This window comes from Papio anubis, chromosome 7, assembly GCF_008728515.1.
Source record: "Papio anubis isolate 15944 chromosome 7, Panubis1.0, whole genome shotgun sequence".
NCBI lineage: Eukaryota > Metazoa > Chordata > Mammalia > Primates > Cercopithecidae > Papio > Papio anubis.
The window spans coordinates 60,551,610-60,558,570 of NC_044982.1; the positions used below are offsets into that span (position 1 = coordinate 60,551,610).

At 42.5% G+C, this 6,961-nt stretch overlaps 1 pseudogene across 1 annotated transcript; it reads left to right on the top strand.

Annotated features, from left to right (window-relative positions):
- Positions 1-620: 620 nt before the first annotated feature.
- Positions 621-1,766, top strand: LOC101021272 (annotated as a pseudogene). The gene has a single exon (XR_161296.5). The product of XR_161296.5 is annotated as a 60S ribosomal protein L13a pseudogene (transcript).
- Positions 1,767-6,961: the final 5,195 nt, after the last annotated feature.

Consider the following 6,961-nt stretch of genomic DNA (forward strand, 5'->3'; position numbering starts at 1 on the left):
GGAGTTCCAGACCTGCATTCCATTCCAAGCTATCCCTCTTTCTGCCTTTTTCATGTGTTTCCTCTCCTTTTCCTGGGCGTCCTCCTGGTTCCTATTATAGAAGACTGAAGTGGCTACCATTAGGGGGTTTTCTAAGGTGCCATCTGGTTCTATAGCCTGTTTCTGAAGCTTGCTTCTGGTGTCAGGGGCCACCTAAGTAAGCCTATCTTTCAAGATTAGCTGTCCCTCAATTGAATTAGGAGATAAGTGTGTTTTACCAAAACCCTCTCAGGCTTTCTAAAAAGACTGAGACATTTTCATCTAGCTTTTTATCTATCATTGATAGCTTAGAATAGTCAACAGGTTTGGCTCTGGTCCTTTGTAAGCCCTCTGATATACACATCTGAAAGTGTTTTCTTTTCCACTCATCTATGGGATTACTGGGCTTCCAGTTAAGGTTTTCAAGGGACACTGTCTCTCTTCCTACAGGGAATGGGGATTCTGTCTCGTTCTCACCCTCTTTCCCCTTTTTGACTCTCTTTCTTTTTTGACTGGCTATGGGAGACATGCTGTTCATCTCCAGATTTCTCTGCTACCTGTAGGGCTGCCTGTTTCTCAGCATCAGTTAGAATTTTAAGAGGATGTAGAGAAATAGGAACACTTGCTTTCCCAGGCGGCTGCCGAAGATGGCGGAGGTGCAGGTCCTGGTGCTCCATGGTCGAGGCCATCTCCTGGGCCCCCTGGCAGTCATCGTGACTAAACAGGTACTGCTGGGCCGGAAGGTGGTGGTCCTACACTGCGAAAGCATCAACATTTCTGGCAATTTCTACAGAAACAAGTTGAAGTACCTGGCTTTCCTCTGCAAGTGGATGAACACCAACCCTTGCCGAGGCCCTTACCACTTCTGGGCCCCCAGCCGCATCTTCTGGTGGACCGTGTGAGGCATGCTGCCTCACAAGACCAAGCGAGGCCAGGCTGCCCTGGACCGCCTCAAGGTGTTTGATGGCATCCCACCACCCTACAACAAGAAAAAGAGGATGGTGGTTCCTGCTGCCCTCAAGGTCGTGCGTCTGAAGCCTACAAGAAAGTTTGCCTATCTGGGGCACCTGGCTCACGAGGTTGGTTGGAAGTACCAGGCAGTGACAGCCACCCTGGAGGAGAAGAGGAAAGAGAAAGCCAAGATCCACTACCGGAAGAAGAAGCAGCTCATGAGGCTACAGAAACAGGCCGAGAAGAACGTGGAGAAGAAAATTGACAAATACACACAGGTCCTCAAGACCCACAGACTCCTGGTCTGAGCCCAATAAAGACTGCTACCCTCATGTGGCCCGCTCCTCCATCGTTGCCCTGGAATGTGAGGGACCCAGGGGCAGCAGTAGTCCAGGTGCCACAGGCGGCCAGGAACATAGGAAGCTGGGAGCAAGGAAAGGGTCTTAGTCACTGCCTCCCGAGGTTGCTTGAAAGCACTCAGAGAACTGTGCAGCTGTCATTTATCTATGACCAATAGGAAGAGCAACCAGTTACTGTTAGCAAAAGGGAGCCAGAAGACGGGCTGGAGGGCCCTACCTTGTGAGTGGGGCATCTGTTGGACTTTCCACCTGGTCATATACTCTGCAGCTGTTAGAATGTGCAAGCACTTGGGAACAGCATGAGCTTGCTGTTGTACACAGGGTATTTCTAGAAGCAGAAATAGACTGGGAAGATGTACAACCAAGGGGTCATAGGCATCGCCGTGCTCCTCACCTGTATTTTGTAATGAGAAATAAATTGCTTTTAAAGAAAAAAAAGAAAAGAAATAGGAACACTTTTACACTGTTGGTGGGACTGTAAACTAGGTCAACCATTGTGGAAGACAGTGTGGTGAGTCCTCAAGGATCTAGAACTAGAAATACCATTTGACCCAGCCATCCCATTACTGGGCATATACCCAAAGGATTATAAATCATGCTGCTATAAAGACACATGCACACGTATGTTTGTTGCAGCACTATTCACAATAGCAAAGATTTGGAACCAACCCAAATGTCCATCAATGATAGAATGGATTAAGAAAATGTGGCACATATACACCATGGAATACTATGAAGCCATAAAAAAAGATGAGTTCATGTCCTTTGTAGGGACATGGATGAAGCTATAAACCATAATTCTGAGCAAACTATCACAAGGACAGAAAACCAAACACCCCATGTTCTCACTCATAGGTGGGAATTGAACAATGAGAACACTTGGACACAGGGTGGGGAACATCACACACTGGGGCCTGTCATGGGGCTTGGGGAGGGGGAGGGATAGCATTAGGAGATATACCTAACGTAAATGATGAGTTAATGGGTGCAGCACACCAATATGGCACATGTATACATATGTAACAAACCTGAACATTGTGCACACGTATCCTAGAACATAAAGTATAACAATTAAAAAAAAATAAAAGAGTAACATAACATTCTTCCAAGAGAGTTTAAATACTTGGGTTAAATCCTGGAAGGCCTCTATGTGTAAGTGAATTTGAAACTTGCCTAGAGAAAACTTGAAGCAAGTTTTCTTGCGTCAAGCTGTGGGCAGGCTTGAAGATGGGTTGTTACTCATCTAGAAAAGAGAGGAGGAGAAGGCATCTCTTAGTTTCCTTCCTCCTTTCGGGGTGACCCAGGATGTAGAAAAAGATAGAAAGGGTATCCCCCTTCTCCTCTTTCCTCCCATCTCCTTTGGGTCCTGGCAACTGATGTAGGTGCTACCCATGGATTCAAGCATGACCCTCACAAATAGATCTGGAGAATATAGCCAGCATAAATAGTCATGTTCACCTGCTTGAGGCCCTAGCTCTCTGCCCTACTGGCTTCTGAGACCCACTTGGCCCATAAGGTTCTTGAGATTCTTAGGGACCCAGGAGAGATTGTGCACTAGTTGAATTTGGGAAAGACCCTTTGATGGAGGGAGTGTCTTAACTCTATCCCTACATCCTCTTACTACTGCATGGGCAAAGTTATGAGTTCCTAGACAATGGAACCAATTGACTTCTAAACATAAGATTCCTTTCTTGCTTAGATGACAAAGTAGCTGGACAATGAACAGGTGCCTCAAATGAATGTAAGAATTGAATGACTGTCTTTCCTCTGATGGGGATAACACTGAGATAAAATCTGTCTTGCTAGGGTAGCTTCCTCCCAGCTGTTGAAAGGAGAATTTTCCTGTCTACAACTAGGGCATAGAGCCTAATCACTGAGAGAGGGACATAAAAGAGAAAGGAATCGGGGAACTAGAGGTTTTGTGCAAAGGGCCCAAAAAGATGCCCACAGAGAAAATTCCCATCCTAATAGGTGGAACTGTAGGGTTTGAAATGTTAGGTAAAAACTCTGACTTCAAATTCTTTTTCTAGGCCAAGGGTAGAAAGAGAGAGTTGAGCCTTAATAGGTTGTCCCCATAATACACTACCCAGCAGAGGAAGACTAATTTGTCTCATAGAGGATTGCTAAGATTTACTGGACAATGCTGAGCTCTTATGTGGACTTTTTTAAAAAATGGAGAGAAGGGTTGATTCCAAGTCTTTGCTTACGTGAATAGTGCTGCACAAACATAATGGCATGTGTCTTCTATAGCAGCATAATTTATAATCCTTGGGTATATAAATTGTGCACATATTGGGTCATATGGTGCATCTAGTTCTAGATCCTTGAGGAATCGGGCCATACTGTTTCCATAATGGCTGAAACTAGTTTACAGTCCCACCAACAGTGTAAAAGTACCCTATTTCTCCACATCCTCCAGCACCTGTTGTTTCCTGAATTTTTAATGATCGCCATTTCACCAGTGTGATGGTATCTCATTGTGGTTTTGATTTGCATTTCTCTGACACAGTGATGATGAGCATTTTTCATGTGTCTGTTGGCTGTATGAATGTCTTCTTTGAGAAATGTCTGTTCATATCCTTGGCTCCAATTTTTGATGGGGTTGTTTTGTTTTTTCTTTTTGTAAATTTGTTTGTTCTGTAGGTTCTGGGATATTAGTCCTTCGTCAGATGAGTAGATTGCAAAATTTTCTCCCCATTCTGTAGGTTGCCTGTTCACTTGATGGTAGTTTCTTTGCTGTGCAGAAGCTCTTTTAGTTTAATTAGATCCCATTTGTCAATTTTGGCTATTGCTGCCGTTGTTTTTGTGTTTTAGACATGGTCTTTTGCTCATGCCTATGTCCCGAATGGTACTACTCAGGTTTTCCTCTAGGGTTTTTATGGTATTAGGGTCTAACATTTAAGCCCCCTAATCCATCTTGAATTAAATTTTCGTGATAAGGAGTAAGGAGAAAGGATCCAGTTTCAGCTTTCTACTATGGCTAGCCAATTTTCCCAGCACTATTTATTAAACAGGGAATCCTTTTCCCCATTTCTTGCTTCTCCAGGTTTGTCAAAGATCAGATGGCTGTAGACGTGTGGTATTATTTCTGAGGACCTGTTCTGTTCCCATTGGTCTATATTCTGTTTTGGTACCAGTACCATGCTGTTTTGCTACTGTAGCCTTGTAGTATAGTTTGAAGTCAGGTAGTGTGATGCCTCCAGCTTTGTTCTTCTTTGACTTGCATCGTCTTTGAGATGCGGGCTCTTTTGGTTCCATATGAACTTTAAAGTAGTTTTTTCCAATTCTGTGAAGAAACTCATTGGTAGCTTGATGGGATGGCATTGAATCTATAACAACCTTGGGCAGTATGGCCATTAATGCATATTGATTCTTCCTATCCATGAGCATGGTATGTTCTTCCATTTGTTTGTGTCCCTTCTTTTATTTCACTGAGCAGTGGTTTGTAGTTCTCTGAAAGAGGTCCTTTATTAATCCTGTAAGTTGATCTCAGGTATTTTATTCTCTTTTGAAGCAATTGTGAATGGAAGTCTATTCCTGATTTTGGCTCTCTGTTTGTCTGTTGTTACCATGGCAGCACTGCTTGTGATTTTGCACATTAATTTTGTATCCCGAGACTTTGCTGAAGTTGCTTTAATAGCTTAAGGAGATTTTTGGGCTGAGACAATGGGGTTTTCTAAATATACAATCATGTCATTCGCAAAGAGGGACAATTTGATCTGAAGCAACCCAAATGTCCATCACCAGTGACAGATTGATTAAGAAATGTGGCACATATACAATTCATGGAATACTATGCAGCCATAAAAAAGGATGAGTTTGTGTCCTTTAGAAATATGGATGCAGCTGAACCATCATTCTTAGCAAACTATCACAAGAACAGAAAACCAAACACCACATGTTCTCACCATAGGTGGGAACTGAACAATGAGATCACTTGGACTCAGGAAGGGGAACATCACACAATCGGGCCTATCATGGGAGGGGGAGGGGAGGATTGCATTGGGAGTTATACCTGATGTAAATGACGAAGCTGATGGGTGCAGCACACCAACATGGCACAAGTATACACATATATGTAACAAACCTGCACGCTACGACATGTACCCTCTGGGCTGCCAAACTTAAAGTATAATAATAATAAATAAATAAATAAAATTAAAAAAAAAAAAAGAGAGTAACCCTAAATAAAACAGATAAAAACATATGAGAGCAAATTTAGATTTAGGGTGGACAATGCTTGCAAATGAGTAAATTAGATCCTGGATATATGTGTGAGGTAAAATTGCATAAGATTTTTGAAATGGACAAAAAGATTACTAAACATCATTTCAGTGGAATGGTTGAACATCTGAGAATTGTGTGGACAACACAGAAGTGTGTGCCTTGTCTTTCACTAGCTAGTTTACAACTCTCAACATATATAACATAATGGCAATGCCAAGTTTACTGTCCATAGCTATGCAAAGGATTCCCATTCATGGTAGTGCAAATGAATTGCCAGGTAAAGAAAATAAATCTCTAAATCAACTCCTTATTTTGATTTCATTCTAATACCTTTTACTGGTGCTCCGTGAAAATAAAACCTAAAAAGCTATTGGAATGGGAAAAAAAAACAAACAAAACACTAAGTCTTGAGAGAGAGATGTGACTGCCTGTGACTTTGTAGTCTCCCCCTGACTACCTGTAATGCATGTAATCTGATATGCTTATTCAACAATAAATTGAATTTCTATGTCAAAAAAAAAAAAAATGGAGAGAAGGGTATTCTCTCTGGGTGAAATGTTCCCCTATACAGTGTCATGAATGTCTATTATTGAGAAACTCCCCTCACACTGACGTTTATGTAGCTTAAACCCACCTAAAGCAAGACACTGAAAATGCCTAGATGGGTTCGCACACCCCATAGACAAATAGGCTTGGTCCTGGCCTTTCTATTGACTCTTAGCAAGATTACACATGCAAGCATCCCCGCTCCGGTGAAGACGCCCCCCCAATCAGCATGACCAAGAGGAGCAAGTATCAAGCACGCACATGCAGCTCAAAACACTTTGCCTAGCCACACCCCCACGGGAGACAGCAGTGATAAATCTTTAGCAATGAACGAAAGTTTAACTAAGCTATGCTATGTTGAGGGTTGGTCAATTTCGTGCCAGCCACCGCGGTCATACGATTAACCCTAGCCAATAGAAATCGGCGTAGAGGGTGTTTTAGATCTAATCTAATAAAGCTAAACCCCATCTAAACTGTAAAACTCTAGCTAACGTAAAATAAACTACGAAAGTGGCTCCATTATTGAGAAACAAAAAGGTCCTTGCTAGACAAAAGTTAAAGCTGAAATCTTGAAGTTACCCCATCTCTAGAAAATCACAGAAGCAACAATTCTTTGAGTTATATTCCTGGTTACTAAGGCACTTGCTGACTTTTCTTAACAGGAGTATCTCCCCAGACTGTGAAAATACCTACAACATTGCATACAAATAAGGGATAGGAGACATAGTAGCCATGAAAAGAAAGGAAGAAAATTTAATTAAAAGGTTGGAAAGTCCTGACGGCAACACTCTGAGGGGTTGTCAGAGGCTGGAGTTAGTTCAGGGAACTGCAGGTAACACCACGGTATAGCCTCAGCCAGA